Source organism: Papio anubis, chromosome 4, assembly GCF_008728515.1.
Source record: "Papio anubis isolate 15944 chromosome 4, Panubis1.0, whole genome shotgun sequence".
Lineage (NCBI taxonomy): Eukaryota > Metazoa > Chordata > Mammalia > Primates > Cercopithecidae > Papio > Papio anubis.
Genome location: NC_044979.1, coordinates 6,650,276 through 6,672,325, shown reverse-complemented (window position 1 = coordinate 6,672,325; position 22,050 = coordinate 6,650,276). Strand labels below are relative to the sequence as shown.

General features: G+C 45.1%; 1 long non-coding RNA gene across 1 annotated transcript; it reads left to right on the top strand.

Annotated features, from left to right (window-relative positions):
* The first annotated feature begins 3,861 nt into the window (after positions 1-3,861).
* Positions 3,862-21,215, top strand: LOC116274446. The gene is made up of 3 exons (XR_004183080.1): positions 3,862-4,475; positions 7,301-7,325; positions 20,857-21,215. It is a non-coding gene; the product is annotated as an uncharacterized LOC116274446 (long non-coding RNA).
* The last annotated feature ends 835 nt before the right edge of the window (positions 21,216-22,050 follow it).

The window sequence follows — 22,050 nt, the reverse complement described above, 5'->3', positions numbered from 1 at the left end:
CTCCTGGGTTCAAACAATTCTCCTGCCTCAGCCTCCCGAGTAGCTGGGATTACAGGTGCCTGCCACCACGCCTGGCTAATTTTTGTATTTTTAGTAGAGGTGGGTTTCACCATCTTGGCCAGGCTGGTCTCAAACTCCTGATCTCGTGATCCACCCGGCATGGCCTCCCAAAGAGCTGGGATTCCAGGTGTGAGCCACCGTGCCCGGCTGGGCATCTTTTCATGGGAGTATTAGCCATTTGCATATTCTCTTTGGAGAAATGTCTATTTAGATCCTTTGCCCAGTTAAAAAATTGGGTTATTTATGTTTTTATAGAATTGTAAAAGTTCTTTGTATATTCTAGATATAAGTTGCTTATCAAATAGATAATTTGCAAATATTTCTCCCATTCAGTGAGTTGTCATTTAATTTTCTTGATGGTGTCTACTGAAGCACAAAAAGTCTCAATTTTGATAAAGTCTACTTTATTTTTTCTTGATATTTGTGCTTTTGGTGTCATATATTTAAAAACCCATTGCCGGCCAGGCATGGTGACTCACGCCTGTAATCCCAGCACTTTGGGAGACCGAAGCGGGCAGATCACCTGAGGTCGGGAGTTTGAGACCAGCCTGACCAACATGGAGAAACCCCATCTCTACTAAAATACAAAATTAGCCGGGCGTGGTGGTGCACACCTGTAATCCCAGCTACTCAGGAAGCTGAGACAGGAGAATCGCTTGAACCTGGGAGGCGGAGGTTGCAGTGAGCTGAGATCACGCCATTGCACTCCAGCCCGGGCAATAAGAGCGAAACTCCATCTCAAAAAACAAACGAAACAAAACAAAAACCATTGTCTAATCTAGGGGCACAAAGATTTAGGCTATGTTTTCTTTTAAGAATTTTATTTATTTATTTTACCTTATTATTATTATTTTTTGAGACAAAGTCTTGTTCTACCACCCAGGCTGGAGTGCAGTGGTACAATCTTGGCTCACTGCAACCTCCACCTCCCAGGTTCAAGTGATTCTCCTGCCTCAGCCTCACGAGTAGCTGGGACTACAGGTGTGTGCCACCGTGCCCAGCTAATTTTTGTATTTTTAGTAGAGATGGGGTTTCACCATGTTGGCCAGGCTGGTCTAGAACTCCCGACCTCAGGTGATCCACCCACCTCAGCCTCCCAAAGTGCTGGGATTACAGGCGTGAGCCACCACCATGCCCAGCAGGTGTCTACTGTTAAAGTGAGGGCATTGATTGGAAAAGAACGGGACGCTGCAACTTGGAATGGGAATATGTGGGAAGACCCTGATGAAGCTGGGGTCAAGACAATGCTGATTCTCCTCAGGACCTACCCGACACCCCTGTTTGTTTCTAGACCTCTAACTAAAGTCCCGTGGGCCGGCCTCTAGAGGTGATGTTCAGAGTGTGACCCATGACAAGGTGTACTACACTTGAAAAGAACTGCTGGAGTTTTCTAATTTCTATAAGCAGCAATCTGGAGAGCAGGCATGGGAATAATATCAAGGGTGTGGGATAGTGGTGGAAGGAATGTAAAGTTGGATCAGGCTGAATTTTTCGGTATGGGCCCACTAAGCAGGGATTCTGCATTTAATGTTGTAGCTCAGGGAGTTAAAAAAAAAAAAAAGGTTCTAATAGTTTATTTGCTGGTTAGCTGAAATGTGGGTCAAAAGATGGCCCACTGTGAACAAGCTGGAAGTGCCTGATCTCCTTTGGTTTAATGTAGAGGAAGGGATCCAAGGGCTTAGGGAGATTGGGATGGTGGAGTGGATTAGTCACTTTAGATCTACTCATCCCTGCTGGGAGGCTCAGAAGACATACCCCTGACCAGTGCTTTGTGAAACAGATTTGTGAGGGGAGCGCCTGCATCCTTGAAGAGCTCTGTGATGGCTCTTCTCTGTGTGTCAGATCTTACAGTGGGAACTGCAGTCACTCAATCCGAAAGTTTAAATGCAATGGGAATAACTGGATCCTGAAGTGGCAGGGGCCAAGTGGCAGCACTCAACTGTCAAAGGCAAGTTTGTTACCATAATGGGTGTAGTTACCATAATGGACAGCAGAGGCAAAGCAGCAATCAGAGTAGTCTGGCTGGTGTAGAGCTCTGGCATTGGCTAATTAATCACAGTGTTCCTAGAAGTGAAATTGATAGGCAGCCTATTGCATTCTTACTTAATTTGTACTCAAATTAGTCTTTTGTTGCGGTCGAGTGGAAAAAAGACTAATTTTGAGTTATAAAAACAGAGAATCACGGTCCCTCAATCAAATTCCAGACTTGAACCAGTCTATAGACTCAGAACCCTGGAATGAAGGGGAGGCCGGGTCCCCTTGAGGAAGGACCCCACTACACTACCGACAATTTATATGGTTAATACTTCTCCCATCCTTCCCCAAGGAGACCTCCAGCCTTTTACCAGGGTAACTGCACTGGGGAGAGGGGAATGATCAGATCTTTCGGGGACTACTGGACACTGGCTCTGGGCTGACGCTGATTCCAGGGGACCCAAAACATCATTGGGGTCCTCCAGTTAAAGTAGGGGCTTACGGAGCTCAGGTAATGAATGGAGTTTTAGCTCAGGTCCAACTTCAGTGGGTCCTGGACGCATCCTGCGGTCATTTCCCCGGTGCCAGAATACATAATTGGTGTAGACATACTCAGCAGCTGGCAGAATCCCCACATTGGCCCCAACTGGTAGGGTGAGGGCTATTACGGTGAGAAAGGCCAAATGGAAGCCATTAAAGCTGCTTCTACCTAGAAAAATAGTAAATCAAAAACAATATCACATCCCTGGAGGGACTGTGGAGATGAGTGCCACCATCAAGGACTTGAAAGACGCAGGGGTGGTGATTCCCACCACATCCCCATTCAACTCTCCCATTTGGCCTGTGCAGAAGACAGATGCATCTTAGAGAATGAGAGTGGATTATCGCGAGCTTAACCAAGTGGTGACTCTAATTGCAGCTGCTGCACCAGATGTGGTTTCATTGCTTGAGTAAATTAATCGTCTCCTGGTACCTGGTGTGCAGCCATTGATTAGGCAAATGCCTTTTTCTCCATTCCTGTCCGTAAGGCCCACCAGAAGCAATTTGCCTTCAGCCGGCAAGGCCAGCAATATACCTTCAGTGTCCTATGTCAGGGATATATCCACGCTTGGCTTTGTGTCATAATCTTGTTTTCAGAGGTTTTTAAAAAGTTTTTCTGACTGTAAGTTTATTCAATGCTAAATAATCCTCTCCGATTTTACTGACGCGGCTGAGCACGTCCACGACCAAATCCACCTCTCAACTGGGATTTGGTTGCTGACCCAGCCCCAGCTTTTGTCTTTCTTGTGGGTGCCAGGGGGCACAGCGCTCCGTCTGTAGGTATCTCTGTTGGCTTCCCTTCTTGTGAGTCTTGCAGGTCGTTTACCCTCCAGACCTTTAGGCCGAGGTCTGCCAATGTCTGGACGGCTGTGGTGTGTAGGGTGGCAGGCACAATCTCCGGGGTCAGATGGAGGCAATCACGGAGGTACTGGATACCCTCATTGGTAAAGGTACCAGTAGAAATGTCTCCAGGCAAACTGTTCCTTCAGGTAGCCTCGGGATTTGAGAGACTGCGTGGCCTTCATGATGTGAAGATTAGGCACACCCCTGTCCGCCAGCTCCGGGTCTTAAGCATGTGGCCACATCCTTCTTGGCAACCATGACTCCTTCCTTAAAAAAGAGGTCACAAAAGGCAATCCGGCTCTCAGGCAGCAGTGCGGAATCGCGCAGCTGAACCTTAAGGTGCGCAGGCAAGGCCCAGGCTGGAGTGCAGTGGCCGGATCTCGGCTCACTGCAAGCTCTGCCTCCCGGGTTCCTGCCATTCTCCTGCCTCAGCCTCCCGAGTAGCTGGGACTACAGGCGCCCGCCACCTCGCCCAGCTAGTTTTTTGTATTTTTCAGTAGAGACGGGGTTTCACCGTGTTAGCCAGGATGGTCTCGATAATCCCCGCTTCTTGACAGGCGGCAGACCCCAAACCGAAGGGCTCAGGCCTTCCCACCCTCGTTTCCTGCCACTCCTCCCCCAAGCTAGAACTCCAGGGCCGGGCAAGGAGGCAGTCGGGGGAGTCCTGTCCCCAGGGAAAACACGTGTCAGCGGGACGCCGGCTCCCTGGTCTTGTCTGGCTGGTCTCTGCCACGCACTGGCGTCATCCTGCCCTCCTGCCTCAGACAGTCTTCGCCTACCAGCAACTTTCTACCCCGTAAAAACAAGCCTCCAGCCCCTGTGGCTACTCAGAAATGGGGGTGTGGGGAGTAGGAGAGAGGCCCCTGCGGCACCTTGGGGAGGAGCGGTCGCCAAGGCAGCAGGATGGCTGGGATGGGGGCGGATGGAAATCGAACTCCACTGTTTGCAGAGATCTGGATCGCTGTTCTCTTCCGCAAGATGTCACCTGTCCACTAGATGGATGACATTGTGCCGACTGGACCCAGGAGTGAGATGTAGCAAACACACTGGACTCATTGGTGAGACATTTGAGTGCCAGAGCATGGGAAATCAATCTGACTAAAATTCAGGGACCGCCTACGGCAGTGAAATGTCTAGGGGTCCAGTGGTGTGGGCCTGTCCAGAGACTGCTTTTAGGTGAAGGTTAATTTGCTGCATTTGGTCCCTCCTTCTGCCAAGAAAGGGCATGACACCCAGCGGGCCTGTGTGGATTTGGAGACAACACATGCCTCCTTTGGGTGTGTTACTCCGGCCCACTTATTAAGTGATCCAAAAGGCCAGCAGTTTTGAGTGGGGTCCAGAACAGGAGGCTCTGCAGCAGGTCCAGGCTGCTGGAGGCAGGCACCATTGGATCTGCCACTTGGGCCATATGACCCAACAGATGCAGTGGTGCTTGAGGTGTCGGTGGCAGATAGGGATGCTGTTTGGAGTCTTTGGCAGGCCGACGTGAGCCACCGTGCCAGGTGCGGGCCAAGACTTTAAATAGTGGTTTTTTCAAAAGTAATTTTCACCAGTTAAAGTTGTTTCATTAGAAAGAGGGTCTGCAGATCTTCTCACCGCCTTATTCCAGAAATCTTCTCAATGGATTGGATTTATTTTTCAATCTCATGTTCTGTGTAAGACAAATTGTATCTTATAATATTTGGACGTTATCTAATGTCAGTGAGGTCAACTTCCCAATCCATGAAGACATACCGAAACATCCTAGACACAAAATCCTTTCATTTCTGCTGGTGACAGAATGACTCATGACTTCTGGGCAGGCGCAGTGGCCCACGCCTGTAATCCCAACACTTTGGGAGGCTGAGGCGGGTGGATCACCTGAGGTCAGGAGTTTGAGACAGGCCTGACCAACATGGTGAAACCCTGTCTCTACGAAAAATACAAAATTAGCTGGGCGTGGTGGTGCATGCCTATAATCCCAGCTACTTGGAAGACTGAGGCAGGAGAATCTCTTGAACCCAGGAGGCGGAGGTTGCAGTCAGCTGAAATCGTGCCATTTCACGGCAGCCTGGGCAACAAGAGTAAAACTCTGTCTCAGAAAAAAAAAAAAAACAAAAAAAAAAGGTTCATGACTTTCTATGCAAGCAACTGATTTTTTGGGGGGGGACAGAATCTCGGCTCCGTCACCCAGGCTGGAGTGCAGTAGTGCGATCTCGGCTCACTGCAACCCTGCAACCTCTGCTTCCCAGATTCAAGCAAGTCTCGTGCCTCAGTCTCCCGAGTAGCTGGGACTACAGGTGCATGCCACCATGCCTGGCATTTTTTTTTTTTTTTTTTGAGATGGAGTCTTGCTCTGTCGCCAGGCTGGTCTGCACTGGTGCCATCTTGGCTCACTGCAACCTCCATCTTCCTGGTTCAAGCGATTCTTCTGCCTCAGCCTCCCGAGTAGCTGGGACTACAGGCACACACCACCATGCCCAGCTAATTTTTATGTTTTTAGTAGAAACGGGGTTTTACCATGGTGTCCAGGATGGTCTCGATCTCTTGACATCGTGATCCGCCTGCCTCAGCCTCCCAAAGTGCTGGGATTACAAGCGTGAGCCATCACGCCCTAATTTTTTTTTGTATTTTTGTATTTTTAGTAGAGACGGGGTTTTGTCATATTGTCCAGGCTGGTCCTGAACTCCTGACCTCAAGTGATCAGCCCACAATGTCCTCCCAAAGTGCTGTGATTACAGGCATGAGCCATTGCGCTCGGCCCCAGGCAACAGATTTGATCCTAGGTAGTTTGAATTGTGAAGAGTTCATTTTGACCTGAACTATGCCTCCAATTAATAACAGTCTGAAAGTATATAAATTATCTAATCCATATTGTATTAAACAATTTGTCAAATATTTGAGGCCAGGCATCAATTCTCTCTTTATTATTGTCTTTTTAAAGTTAGTTAACCTTCAGCTTTTCTTCAGATGAGGAAGTTTCTGAACCTCTAAACACCCTGGTCACCTCTCCTTGAAAGTGTCTCTTAAAATCAGCCTTAAATAAAATGCAAAAATCTAAATGTAATTTGGTTAATTCAGTTTATGGGATTATTATTTTCAGTATAGATGTATAGAAAGTAAATAAATGGATGGATAGAGTAATGACATAGATGGACAAATGATTAGATGAATACCTTCCAAAAATATATTTACTCAAACTGCAGAAGACAAAATAGTATATTTTGATAGTATATATAGATATATATTTGATATATAGTATATATTATATATACTTTGATAGTATATGTTTGATAGTATATATAGATATATATGGTATATATTTGATAGTATATATATTTGGTATATAGTGTATGTGTATGTGTATATATATATATATATTTTTTTTTTTTGAGACGGAGTCTCGCTCTGTCACCCAGGCTGGAGTGCAGTGGCCGGATCTCGGCTCACTGCAAGCTCCTCCTCCCGGGTTCACGCCATTCTCCTGCCTCAGCCTCCCGAGTAGCTGGGACTACAGGCGCCCGCCACCTCGCCCGGCTAGTTTTTTGTATTTTTTAGTAGAGACGGGGTTTCACCGTGTTAGCCAGGATGGTCTCGATCTCCTGACCTCGTGATCCGCCCGTCTCGGCCTCCCAAAGTGCTGGGATTACAGGCTTGAGCCACCATACCCGGCCGTATATATTTGATAGTATATATATATTTGGTATATAGTATATATTTGATAGTATATATAGATATATATATTTGGTATATAGTGTATATTATATATGTACTTTGATAGTATATATAGTATACATATTTGATAGTATGTATATTGAATAGTATATATAGATGTAACATCCACTGTCTATTTAGAGCTGGGATGTGAGGGGCTCAGCTTCCCTACAAATCTCACTTCACACAGGATCAAGCCCTTCAGATGCTTCTGGGTGAGTGAAATTTGCTTCTCGTTTACTTCAGAAATAGTAAGTACACGAGGTGAGTCTGAGAGGAGCCAAGAGGGCGGAATCTGGCTGCAGTGTCCACCCTGCACTGACACTGGAAATGTAGTGAAGTAGCCTCTTTGGGTGTGTGCTTCTGGAAATTGTCTCAGTAACAGAACTCAGAATGGCCACTTGGGTAGAACCAACACAGGCCATATGTTGGCAAACAATGCTTACGTCTAGCCCGGAAGTTTGTGTCCAGTCAGAGTGGACCGCTGCTACAGACTAGATGTTTGTGACCACCTCCAAATTTGAATGTTAAATCCTAAGTCCTAATGTTATAGTATTTGGAGGTGGGGGTGTTGGGAGGTGATTAGGTCACGAGGGTGGAGCCCTCCTGAATGCAATTGGTGCCTTTTTTTTTTTTTTTTTGAGACGGAGTCTCACTCTGTAGCCCAGGCTGGAGTGCAGTGGTACGATCTCAGCTCACCTCAACCTCCACCTCCCGAGTTCAAGCGATTCTCCTGCCTCAGCCTCCTGAGTAGCTGGGATTACAGGTGCATGCCACCACGTCCGGATAATTTTCATATTTTTAGTAGAGGCGGAGTTTCACCATGTTGGTCAGGCTGGTCTCAAACTCTGGACCTCGTGATTCACCCACCTCGGCCTCCCAAAGTTCTGGGATTACAGGCGTGAGCCACTGTGCCTGGCCACTGGTGCCTTTTTAAGGAGAACCCAGAGAACAGCCTTGCCCCTTCCACCATGTGAGGTTACAACGAGAAGGCTCCATCTGTGGACCAGGAAGCAGGCCCTCACCAGATATCCAACCTGCCAGTTCCTTGATCTTGGACTTCCCAGGCTCCAGAACTGTGAGAAATAAATTTCTGTTGTTTGTAAGCCACCTAGTTTATGGCATTTTGCTGTAGTAGCCCAAATAGACTAAGACAACCACCAAGTTCTTCTGGGAGGGAGGGTCCTAGACCAAAACAGATCTATTTTTGATTTTTTTTTTTTTTGAAATGGAGTCACTCTTCTTGCCCAGGCGGGAGTGCAATGGCATGATCTCAGCTCACTGCAACCTCTGCCTCCCGAGTTCAAGTGATTCTCCTGCCTCAGCCTCCTGAGTAGCTGTGATTACAGGCATGCGCCACCACGCCTGCCTAATTTTGTATTTTTGATAGAGGTGGGGTTTCTCCATGTTGGTCAGGCTGGTCTCGAACTCCTGACCTCAGGTGATCCGCCCGCCTCGGCCTCCCAAAGTGCTGGGATTCCAGGCATGAGTCACCGCGTCTGGCCCTGTATTTTTGATTTTAACTAAACTCATTTGTTTATGTTCTTGGATAGAGAGCATAATCTCTGAATCTCAGATTGTCAAATATTAAAAGAGGACACTGTTCTCAGAAGGTTGTTTGGTGCTGGGAGGGGTAGATTACAAAATAATGCATATGTAGTATCTTGCAATTGTTTACATGACAAATCATCCTTAACTACACATAGTAGTAACTGGAGAGAAGTGGAGCCGTGGAAGATACATATGAAACTAGGAGAAGCTTTGTCTTGGACAATGAATATTTGGAAGGTGGAAGCTTGTGAATGGCCCTGAAGTAGAAAGACCTTGAAGTTATCTCTTCCTTGCCTGTGGCATGTCCAAAATGAACCTATTTTAGAGGAAGACCAAATTTTGTTTCCTAGATTGCCACTTTCATGGGGGGAACAGTGACAAAGGAAGAAGGATTAGACAGCCAGCAAAAATGTGACACTCTAAAATGGGTGTACAGCCTAACACATCCTCCAAGGTTATCTCAGGCTTTCTTTTTCTTTTTTCTTAATTTTTTTTTTTTTTTTTTTGTATCTCAGGCTTTTTTTTTACTTGAATTATTTAATAACTTTATAAATTGTTAAAAAAAAAAAAAAGGTAGAAATACAAATAACTTGTCCAGAGAAATGGAAATGAACTTTTTTGGTGGTGGAGATGCAATTGATTATTGCCTTGTGGGATACTAACCAGTTTTGCACTGTTAGGAAATTTATTTCTGCATTCTTGACTGCCTGTATATGTGTGTTATTTGACTTCTCTTTGAACCAGTTATAACATCTTATTGGTTCTCTCATGAAGCCGTGAGTTTAGTAAAATATTTGACATGTGTTTATTTTATGTATATTTCTATGAGTGTCCCAGTTTTATCCTTTAGATAATTATTATTGAAATAGTTCTCAGGCTGGGAGCAGTGGCTCACACCTATAATCCCAGCAGGTGAGCTGGGATTTGGGAGGCCAAGGCAGGTAGATGGCTTGAGCTCAGGAGTTTGAGACCAGTCTGGATAACATAGCAAAACCCTGTCTCTACAGAAAATTTAAAAATTAGCCTGGCATGGTAGTGCATGACTGTGGTCCCAGCTACTTGGGAGGCTGAGGTGGGAAGATCACTCAAGCCTAGGAGGCAGAGGATGCAGTGAGCTGAGCTTAGGCCACTGCACTCCAGCCTAGATAATATAGATAACAGAGCAAGACTCTGTTTAAAACATAATAATAATAATTAGGCCAGGCGTGGTGGCTTACGCCTGTAATCCCAGCATTTTGGGAGGCTGAGGCAGGTGGATCACCTGAGGTCAGGAGTTTGAGACCAGCCTCACCAACATGGTAAAACCCTGTCTCTACTGAAAATAAAAAATTAGCTGGGTGTGGTGGCAGGTACCTGTAGTCCCAGCTACTCGGGAGGCTGAGGCAGGAGAATTGCTTGAACCCAGGAGGCGGAGGTTGCAATGAGTCAAGATCACACCACTGCATTTCAGCCTGGGTGACAGAGCAAGACTCCATCAAAAAAAAATAATATATATATATATATATGTATGTATATAGTGGGATAGAATTTCAGCCAGGTGTTTCATCTTTATAACTGCTGTGAAATGCCACCGAGGCCCACAGGTAAATCCTTGCCTGTAATGTAAAAGTCCCAATATTTGTTGGCTGGAATAATCTCCAATGTAGTGAGTTCACGTCTGTGGAGCATGTAACATGTCACTTCCTAATCTTGTCCTGTTTTTTCATCACAAAGAAATTATTATTGGAAAGGAAGGGGCTGAGTTCTATTTTGTGTTGGGGAAGTAACAGGGATGCCTGGTAGGGAGCAGGCCCAATAGCCTCATGCGCCAGAGCATGAAGAGGAGAAAGAGAAAAAGAGCTTCGGGAATAGGGTAGATCTAGGGCAATCCTGAGAGGTCTGAGAATCCCAGATTCTCTAAGGCAAGAATTCTCAAAGTGCAATCCCAGGCCAACTTCAGCGACACCTGGGAGCCTGTTAGAAATGTGGAATCTCAGCCGGACGCGGTGGCTCACACCTGTAACCCCAGCACTTTGGGAGGCTGAGGCAGGCAGATCACGAGGTCAGGAGATCGAGACCATCCTGGTTAACACGGTGAAACCCCGTCTCTACTAAAAATACGAAAAATTAGTTGGGCGTGGTAGCAGGCACCTGTAGTCCCAGCTACTCGGGAGGCTGAGGCAGGAGAATAGTGTGAACCTGGGAGGCGGAGCTGGCAGTGAGTCGAGATCATGCCACTGCACTCCAACCTGGGGGACACAGCGAGGCTCTGTCTCAAAAAAAAAAAAAAAAAAGAGATGTGGAATCTCGGCCAGGGTGGTGGCTCGTGCCTGTAATCCCAGCACTTTGGGAGGCCAAGGTGAGTGGCTCACCTGAGGTCAGGAGTTCGAGACCAGTCTGGCCAACATGGTGAAACCCCTGTCTCTACTAAAAATACAAAAATTAGCTGGGTGTGGAAAAATTAGCTGGGCGTGGTGGCGGGTGCTTATAGTCCCAGCTACTTGGGAGGCTGAGATGGGAGAATTGCTTGAACATGGGAGGTGGAGGTTACAGTGAGCCAAGATCGCCCCATTGCACTCCAGCCTGGGTGACAGAACAAAACTCCATCTTAAAAAAAAAAAAGAAGAAGAAAAGAAATGTGGAATCTTAGGCCTCGCCCCAGATACTGAATCAAAGTCTGCATTTAATGAGGTCACCTGGTAATTTGTATTCACATGAAGTTTGAGAAGCACTAGTAGAAAACAAGAGTTTTACCGTTTTGTGTCCTAATGGTCTTGCCTTACTTAGGACTCTATAATAGAGTCACTCTAAAATGCACTTGGACTTGGGAAGTACTTGGAACAGGCTCATGATGGCATAGAGTAAAGTGGTTCCTTATGCTATCTGTCCCTGTGTTAGCTCACAGCTGGTCTTCAAGACTCAGTCAAGGAGTATTTAATAAGTCCTGTAAGCAAAGTACTAAGACATATGTTATGAAGAATATTTTTATATTATTTAATTAAATTATTCATTTTTGGAGACAGGGTCTTGCTCTGTCACCCAGGCTGGAGTGCAGTGGCACAATCTTGGCTCACTGCAGACTTGACCTCCTGGGCTCAAGCCATCCTTCAGACTCCAAGTAGCTGAGATCACAGGTGTGTGCTACCATGCCTGGCTAATTTTTTATTTTGTGTAGGGACGAGGTTTTACCATACTGCTCAGGCTGATCTCAAACTCCTGGGCTCCAGCAGTCCTCCTGCCTCGGCCTCTCAAATTGCTGGGACTACAGGCGTGAGCCACTATGCCTGGCCAAAGAACATATATACACACACACACACACACACACACACACACACATATATATATTTTAATGAAACCTCAGTTTTTGTGATAGAGACAGACTGTCCTCAAATGAGGAAATAATCTAGCTATTACCCTAGGCTAAGGTTAGTCTCTACACTAACACTCTAATGAGACTTTTTTAGATTCTAACACGAGTAGCTACCATGAGAAATGAGGCATGTTGCTTTACTCAATGTTTCATTCAGCCAAATGTAAAATACATCCTATTATATGTGTTCTTATTCTGTGCGCACTCTGTTCTTCATTAGATGAATCAAATTTAAATACGACATTGACGATTTAAGAATAGTTTCAGAAGCTGTCTGCTAAGTAAATGCAATTTCAATTTTAAGACAATACTGTATAAAGAAAACAATAATAATGGGTGTGGATGGCTGAAAAAATGCTATACAGAGGACTGTACTAATTGCTTCAAGATTATCCAGAGAAAGAAATTATATCATTTACCAATGAATTTGATTATCTTTCAAAATGGTCAGACTATAGTTTCTTTTCTACCAATACTGGCCAGGAGTAACCAGCTCACATGAACCAACCAACAGGCATTCATTATTGAGTGCCTACTGTATAACAAACACTGGGGAAGATATCCAAGCAGAGGATACAGAATTTGTTTTCCAGGGATTTACAGTCTGGGCTGGGAGAAAAAGTACATGCACATAAAAATATAAGTCTTAAATGAAGGATACAGACAAGTCAGAAGCCAACTCTGGCCCAGGATGATCAGGAAAGCATCACAGAACATGTAGGATTTGAGCTGGGCCTTGAAGCTCAACCTAGGTGGAGCAAAATGATAGACTCAGTGGCCGCCTTGAGTGACATACTCTCCCTCAGACATGGTACTCGTGATGCTTTTCGCAAAAGAAAGGTTTTCTGATGACCTTCCCTTATCTGAGGTCTGATTCTAAAGTCCAAATCTGTTATACTAGGGTATTAGCCATCCTGTAAAGAAAGTGATCGTTTTGGGTGATGGATTAGTCTGTTCTCATACTGCTATAAAGAACTACCTGAGATTAGATAATTTACGAGGAAAAAAGGTTTTTGTTTTGTTTTGTTTTGCTTTTGAGATGGAGTCTTACTCTTGTTGCCCAGACTGGAGTGCAATGGTGCCATCTCGGCTCACTGCAAACTCTGCCTCCTGGGTTCAAGCGATTCTTCTGTCTCAGCCTCCCCAGTAGCTGGGATTATAGGTACGTGCCACCACGCCTGGCTAATTTTTGTATTTTTAGTACAGATGGGGTTTCACCATGTTGGCCAGGCTGGTCTCAAACGCCTGACCTCAGGTGATCTGCCTGCCTTGGCCTCTCTAAGTGCTGGGATTACAGGAGTGAGCCACCAGGCCCGGACTTATTTTTATTTATTTATTTATTATTATTTTTTTTTTAATTTTTTTTTTTTTTTTTTTGAGACGGAGTCTCGCTCTGCCGCCCAGGCTGGAGTGCAGTGGCCGGATCTCAGCTCACTGCAAGCTCCGCCTCCCGGGTTTATGCCATTCTCCTGCCTCAGCCTCCCGAGTAGCTGGGGCTACAGGCGCCCGCCACGTCCCCCGGCTAGTTTTTTGTATTTTTTAGTAGAGACGGGGTTTCACCGTGTTAGCCAGGCTGGTCTCGATCTCCTGACCCCATGATCTGCCCGTCTCGGCCTCCCAAAGTGCTGGAATTACAGGCTTGAGCCACCGCGCCCGGCTTAATTTCTTATTTCTTTTGGAAAAAGGGTCTCGCTGTGTCTCCCAGGCTGGAGTATAGTGGCATGATCTCAGTTTACTGCAACCTCTGCCTCCTGAGCTCAAGCAGTTCTCACACCTCAGCCTTCCAAGTAGCTGGGGCTACAGATGTGTGCCACCAGGCCTGGCTAATTTTTGTATTTTTGTATTTTTATATTTTTGTATTTTTAGTAGAGAAAAGGTTTCACCATGTTGGCCAGGCTGGTCTCGGACTCCTGACCTCAAATGATCCGCCCACCCCAGCCTCCCAAAGTGCTGGGACTACAGACGTGAGCCACTGTGCCTGGCCACCACACACTTTTAAACCATCAGATCTCATGAGAACTCACTCACTATCATGAGAAAGGCAAGGGGGAGGCCAGGTGCGATGACTCACGCCTGTAATCCCAGCACTTTGGGAGGCTGAGGTGGGCGGATCACCTGAGGTCGGGAGTTCGAGACCGGCCTGACCAACATGGAGAAACCCTATCTCTACTAAAAATACAAAATTAGCTGGGTGTGGTGGCGGGTGCCTGTAATCCCAGCTACTCAGGAGGCGGAGGCAGGAGAATCGCTTGAACCTGGGAGGCGGAGGTTGCGGGTGAACCGAGATTGTGCCATTGCACTCCAGCCTGGGCAACAAGAGCGAAACTCTGTCTCAAAAACAAACAAACAAAAAACCCAGCAAGGGGGAAATCTGTCCCCCATGATCCAATCACCTCCCACCAGGTCCCTCCTCCAGTTCGACAGGAGATTGAGATGGGGACACAACGATGTCACATGATAACTTAGCTAACATGGCAGGGAGCTTTGTCCACTTACTTGGCCAAAATGCTAATGTATTAACTTCGTTTTATTATTCTTAAGGATTTTTTTCCCCTTCTCCTTTGGCCAAGCACAATTCTAGTTGAAAACAATAACATGAAGCTATACAGCAACCTCTCCCCCACCGCTTTAATTACGTGTTTACTATGCACTCCAGGCCGTGCTCTTCACACACGGGGCTTCATAAATATTGCAGGCAGATGGATTAACTGAAAGAACTATCTGGTGAAGCTCTCTAGCCTATATTTTCTAGGTTACAAGAAGAGAAAGTATGCAACAGCGGAAGAGGGAAAGAAGTCTGGGATATGATTGCCAGTTGGCTTTTATAGTAGTAGCAGCAGCATGATTTTTTGTTTCTCAAGCAACCTAACCTACTTGAAAGCTAAATTTAAAAGAAGAGGTCTCTAACAGTAGACTAAAAAATCACTTTCAAAAGATGAAAAACATGATCTCATACAAATATAAAATGAGGCTGGGCGTGGTGGCTCATTCCTGTAATCCTAGCACTTTGGGAGCCTGAGGTGGGTGTATCATTTGAGCCCAGGAGTTCAAGACCAGCCTGGAAAACATGGCGAGACCCCACCTCTACAAAAGATTTAAAAAAAAAAAAAAATTAGCAAGTGTGTTGGCACATGCGTATAGTCCCAGCTGCTCTGGACACTGAGGTGGGAGGACCACTGGGTCCAGGAGGTTGTGGCTGCAGTGAGCTGTGATCATGCCTTTGTATTCCAGCACAGGCAACAGAGTGAGACCCTGTCTCAAAACAACAAGAAATAGATATAAAATGAACATGTGGTCAAACATTCTATTGAATTTATTAGTTAATAAGGGAATGGTAAAAGACTAGTTCAAATAGGAATTTGAGTAGGTAGGTATTTATACCAATGTAATAAATAAATGTTAGTTTTTTTTTTTTTTTACCGTCTCACTCTGTCACCCAGGCTGGAGTGCAGTGGTGCCATCTCAGCTCACTGCAACCTCCGCCTCCCAGGTTCAAGCAATTCTCTGCGTCAGCCTCCCAAGTAGCTGGGATTACAGGCACCCACCACCACATCTGGCTAACTTTTGTATTTTTAGTAGAGATGGGGTTTCACCATCGTGGCCAGGCTGGTCTCAAACTTCTGACCTTGTGATCCACCCACCTTAGCCTCCCAAAGTGCTGGGATTACAGGAGTGAGCCACTGTGCCTGGCTGAAATGTTAGATTCTTTATATGATCAGTAGGTTAGATATAAAACTATTTAATGTCATACAGGGCCACAAGCCACAACCTTTGGGGTTCTCTTTCCCAGTGGGAGGAAATTACTTCCATCTCTAACTGGACAAGAACCTACAGGTTAACCTCTGCACCTACAGAGTTGTCAAGCCAGTTATTAGACAGTCAGTGAAAGGAACAAGCCTAGCGGTGCACTGAAAGAACACCTAGACTATTAGGCTGTCCTTGGACTGCTGTAAAGAAGGACCTGAGACTGGGTAATTGATGAGAAACTAGGTTAATTGGCTCAGGGAGCTGCAGACTGCATAGGAAGCATAGCGGCTTCTGCTTCTGGGGAGGCCTCAGGAAACTTCCAGTCAAGGTAGAAGAAGAAAGGAAAGTGGGCACATCACATGGGGAAGCAGGAACAAGAGAGAGAAGCGGGGAGGTGCCACATGCTCTCAAATGACCAGGTCTCCTGTGAGCTCAGGGCACAAGCTCACTTACCACCAAGGGGCTAGCCCAAGCCATTCATGAAGGATCCACCGCCATGATCCCAACACCTCCCTCCAATCCCCACCTCCAACACTGAGGATCGCATTTCAACATGAGATCTGGGCAGGGACAAATACCCAAACTGTATTGCTTAGGAATCTTGTGTGCCTCCTTCCAAGTTTTGAATAATTTCTCTGACATTGAGAGGAGGCCCTCAAAAGGCAATGGTGAAGGTCCAGCATCATATTAGAATAGTATGCAGATCTTTACGATGAAGATGACACTGGACCAGCTAGAGAAGAACATGGTCAGGAGAGGCACTCATCCTGTGCAGTTTCAGGAAACAGTTGAAGTAATGACCAGACTCAGAGAAGTAGGGCAAAAACAATATTCCAGTGAACGGTAATGGCTGCAGAGGTCACCTACATGCAGCCTCAATGACCTGGAACCCAGTTGAGAGCCAATCTAGTTATAAACTTAAAGCGTATTTAAGTCCAGTTTTAGATTTAATCCTAATAATTTTACTTATCTGGAGAATGCTAGCCATAGTCATATAGCAGCAGAGATATGCCATTATAAAGAAATACATAATCTATAAGCATCTAGGCCCTTTTAGTTATAGCCTATAGCCTTGTAAACCAGCATCTTATAGCAGAATCCTATCCATCATCTTTATATGTTCGTGTCAATTACTAAAAATTATAAATTGTTTTTCAGTAAACTCTACTTGACAAGTATGCACTGTGAAATCCCATCTCTACTAAAAATACAAAAATTAGCCGGGCTTAGTGGCATACGCCTATAATCCCAGCTATTTAGGAGGCTGAGGCAGGAGAATCGCTTGAACCCAGGAGGTGAAGGTTACAGTGAGCCAAGATAGCACCATAGCATTCCAGCCTGGGCAACAGAATGAGACTCCGTTTCAAAAAAAAAGTATGTAAATAAGCCAGGCGAGGGGGTTCATGCCTGTAATATCAGCACTTTGGGAGGCTGAGGCGTGTGGATCGCTTGAGTCCAGGAGTTTGAGAGCAGCCTGGGCAACATGGTGAAACCTCATCTTTTCAAAAAATTAAAAAATTAGCCAGACAAGGCTGGCGCGGTGGCTCACACCTGTAATCCCAGCAATTTGGGAAGCCGAGGTGGGCAGATCATCTGAGGTGAGGAGTTTGAAACCAGCCTGGCCAACATGGTGAAACCCCATCTCTACTAAAAATACAAAAATGAGCCAGGTGTAGTGCAGGTACCTATAATCCCAGCTACTCGTGAGGCTGAGGCTGGGGAATCGCTTGAACCCGGGAGGCAGAGGTTGCAGTGAGCTGAAATCATACTACTGCAATCCAGCCTGGGTGACAGAGCGAGACTCTGTCTCAAAAAGAGAAAAAAAAAAAACTTAGCTGGACATGGGGGCATGCGCTTGTAGTCCCAGCTACTCTGGAGGCTGAGGTGGGAGGTTCACCTCAGCCCTGGAGGCTAAGGCTGCAGTGAGCCATGATTGCACCACTGCATTCCAGCCTGGACAAAAGAGTGAGACCCTGTCTCAAAAAAAAAAAAAAAAAAAAAAGTATGCAAACACATAATCCAGAAATATTTCTCTCAAAAGTATTCAAAAATTTAAAAGCATTGGTAATTAAAGAACAAATCAAGCCCTTGTATTGAATATAGGCTCTGTGTAGGGTCCTGGGTTGTATTCATAGAAATGAGATATTGTTCCTGCTTTCAAAAAGCTTATAATAGGGTAAATATCTTGGTAAACATATTTCATACAACAAAGTGTGAATGAAGTGCTAAGTGTGCACGTGGGAACACGGGATGGATGATGGATTAAGTGGTGCTTGAGTTAGAGGAAGTCAGGGAAGACTTCATGGCGAAAGGGACATTTGAGCTGGGTCTTGAAGTGTTTAATACCCATTTGACCAGAAAATTCTCTAAAAGGAATGACTGTGAATAAATGAAGAATTGCTGTAATAATTTTTTCTCAAAATGATACTAATTATGTAGAAAAACATATTAACAGGATACTATAAACAAAGACAAGTGATAGATTGAGATAAAAATACTAAGATACCGCCAGGCTCGGTGACTAACGCCTATAAATGGCAGGAGATGCCATTCTCCTGCCTCAGCCTGGGCAGCAGAGCGAGACTCCATCTCAAAAGAAAAAGAAAAGATAAACAGACCCAGCCGGCGGTGGTGGCTCACGCCTGTAATCCCAGCACTTTGGGAGGCCAAAGCAGGGAGATCACGAGGTCGGGAGATCGAGACCATCCTGGCTAACACAGTGAAACCCCATCTCCTCTAAAAAAAATACAAAAACTTAGCCAAGCATGGTGGCGGGCGCCTATAGTCCCAGCTACTCAGGAGGCTGACGCAGGAGAATGGCATGAACCTGGGAGGTGGAGCTTGCAGTGAGCCTAGATCATGCCACTGCACTCCAGCCTGGGTGACAGAGCGAGACTCTGTCTCAAAAATAAAAAATAAAAAAAGATAAAGAGACCCATGTTGTAGACAGTTCACAAAACAAATAGAAATGGCCAATGCACATTGAAAATTGTATGTGATAATGCTATTAACCAAAGAAATGGAAAGCAAAATGGATGCCATTTTGAACACAGGAGTATGACCAAGATTTTCCAGGAGAGGTAATACTCGTGGCTTGCAAGTGTATAAAGAAACTAATGTTTTCATATACAGTATAGGAATATAAACTGGCACAACTTCTAGAAATGCATTTTCAATACTAAGAATTTACCTTATGAAAATAATTAGACATTAGTACAAAGACTATATGTAAAGGTCATCAAAACACAGCAAGTTTTAAAGAGAAAAAGCAAAGAAATAGGCCGGGTGCAGTGGCTCATGCCTGTAATTTCAGCACTTTGGGAGGCTGATGTGGGCAGATCACCTAAGATCAGGAGTTCAAAGCCAGCCCGGGCAACATGGAGAAACCCTGACTCTACTAAAAATACAAAAATTAGCCAGGTGTGTTGGCGGATCCACAGGGTTGCATGACTGGGTCATGGCATCTCAACACGCTCAACTGACTGCCTGGTCTCATGGGGTGTCCGCAGTGACGTCATAGGAAACACTGCATTCAGGAAGAAGAAAATGACTTCCACGCTTCTTGTCTTCTTTTCCTGACTCTCCTTAGTTAAGGTCAGCCCTACAGGGAGATCAGTCCCCTAAACGTTCAGGATGTGTCACCTCGCCACTCTGGGCAGCTATTGGGGAGGTAGGGCCCCTGGATGACCGGTGGGCAGGCACAGGCATTGGCTTTTATTGTCTTCGAGAGTCCTTATTTGCAGGGCAGTGGTGGCAGCAAGCAGGACTGGTTCTACAACCAAGGGAGGAACGTGAGCCATGCAATGTTGGTCCAGTGTGGAAGCTGAGAGACTGCGGTGTGGAGAGGCAGGGCGTGAAATGGGCGTGGCCATGTGAATTTTGGTTGGCACATAAACACTGGGTGGGACAGTCAACCCTTTGTACCACTCCAGTCTACTCACTTCCTCTTATGATATCCAGCTGTCACAGGAGAAGAGTGCTCTCACTGCTTCCCCACAAGAACAAATGAAAGCGTAGTGTTAACAGTAGTGGCCGTGGCCATCTCCCAGGCATACCCAGATCCAGTCCCTGCCGCTATAGCGGCTCCCAGCCCGTAACTGGTGTCTGTTATCTCCCTCTCACCATCCATTCCAGGCTGTCCCACTTTCAGCCAAAATTTTGGCTGGTCTGGCTCGTTTACCAGCTGAGGGGATCCAGACTTTCATCTGCAAGGGATCCGAACCCTTCACTGCCTTGCCCTTGCCTGGCACGACTGCTTCAATTCCTTATTGACAGCTATCGGTGGGCATGGGAGCATCACAGGAAATCCTCATTTTACCCGAGAGGGCTTTTTCCCACCCATACCAGACCTTATTACGGCACACTGCTGTTGGAGGTGGAATCTTTTGAGCACCAAAAATAAGGGGTGGCAGGGAGAAGGGGATCAATTTAAAACACTGATGTCTGTGAGGATTCCTTGAATCAAAGAACCATGAAGCCATAGTAGAGTTTCATGTTTTCCCCTCTCATAGGTTAAAGGTGGGCTGTCTTTATACAGTGGGCCAGTGGAGAAAAGAACAGTTCCCTTAGTGACCTAGTATCTCTGATTATTGAGAATGCATCGCTTATGGGGAGAATACTGTGTGCAAAGAGGGGTGAGTGGAAATGACTGAAGGCAGTGGAGGCTTTATCCAGGCAATGACATGGCCATGCTTGGTGATTCTGTCTGTCTATCATCTATTTATCATCTGAGCACCTATCATCTATATATCTAACTATTATCTATCTATCATCTACCTATCATCTATGTATCAATCTATGTATCTGTACCATCTATGTATCAATCTGTCATCTATCTGTATCTATCATCTATCATCTATGTATCAATCTATCTATATCATCTATCTATTATCTATGTATCAATCTATCATCTATCTGTATCATCTACTATCTATCTATCACTTATCTATCAGCCACCCAGCTATCTATTCCATCCACCCCACCCACCCACCCATCCATTCAAGCATCTATCCATCCAATAATTAAAATACTCAATATGTGTAGATAACATTTTGGGGAATGCCAGTTTCTTACAAAATGCATTTTCTCTGTAATTTCAGAGTTCCTGATAATGGGAAAGAACTTGACGATTATGGTCGTTCACTTGTGTCTCAGTTGCATATTTTGACCGACTGCAAGGAAGAAGCGTGAAAATGTCCATGTTTTCTTTTGACAGATAAGTGAAAGGAACATAAACTCAAGGTAAGTTAATGTTTTGTGTTAATGTTACAGTTTCATTAACTTTTAGCTTGTTGAATATTAAAATCCATATTTATTTTTGAACTGAGGCAAGTCTCCTTCCCGAGGTTACGGATCAGCTAATTATGTTCATTCATTCAGTCCTATTATGTACTTACTCTATTTAGACCTAACTGACAGATCTTATTAAGAAATACGTTTCTGACACATTTTGCTTTTTGTTACCCATTATTTATCAATATCTGAAACATTTAGGTTGTTTTGATGAATTGTGTCCTCCTAGTAGCTATTACAATTACTCAGTTACTTAGTATTTGGAGTCTTAAGGTCCTGGGAGAAAATGGTTCCTTTCTTTTTTTGTTTTTGACACAAGGTCTTGGTTCTGTCACCCAGGCTGGAGTGCAATGTTGCAGTCGTAGCTCACTGCAGCTTGGACTTCCCGGGCTCAAGTGATCCTCCCATCTCAGCCTCCTGATCAGCAGGGACTCTAGGTATGTGCCACTGTGCCCAGCTAATTTTTTAAAATTTTTTTTATAGAGACAAGGTTTTGCTATCTTGCCTGGGCTGGGGAGAAAATTTACATTTAAATGCACATATTTGTTACAGAGACCTGTGACTGGGCCAACAAAGTCAATAAAGGACTTTCAAATATAAAAGGCACAATTATATCAGATTAAAACTCTTTGGGGAATAGGAATGGAATAGAAATGAATGAAACTAGGAATTATGTAAAAATTCTGACAAGTACAAGCATTACTTTTATAATTAATTTTTAATTGTAAAAACATTGTGGTAAAATACATGTAATATTTACCACATTCACCACTTAGAAGTGTACAGCTCAGTGTGTGAAGTATGTTCACATCATTCTGCAGTTTCCAGCACCATCCCCAGCCCCTGCTCCCCCCCTTCTGCTTCCTGTCTCTGTGAATGTGACCACTCCAGGTACCTCCCATAGGTAGAATCATGGAGCTTTATTTTTGTATTTTAGAAAATGTATGGTGCAGCCGGGCGTGGTGGCTCATGCCTGTAATCCCAGCACTTTGGGAGGCCAA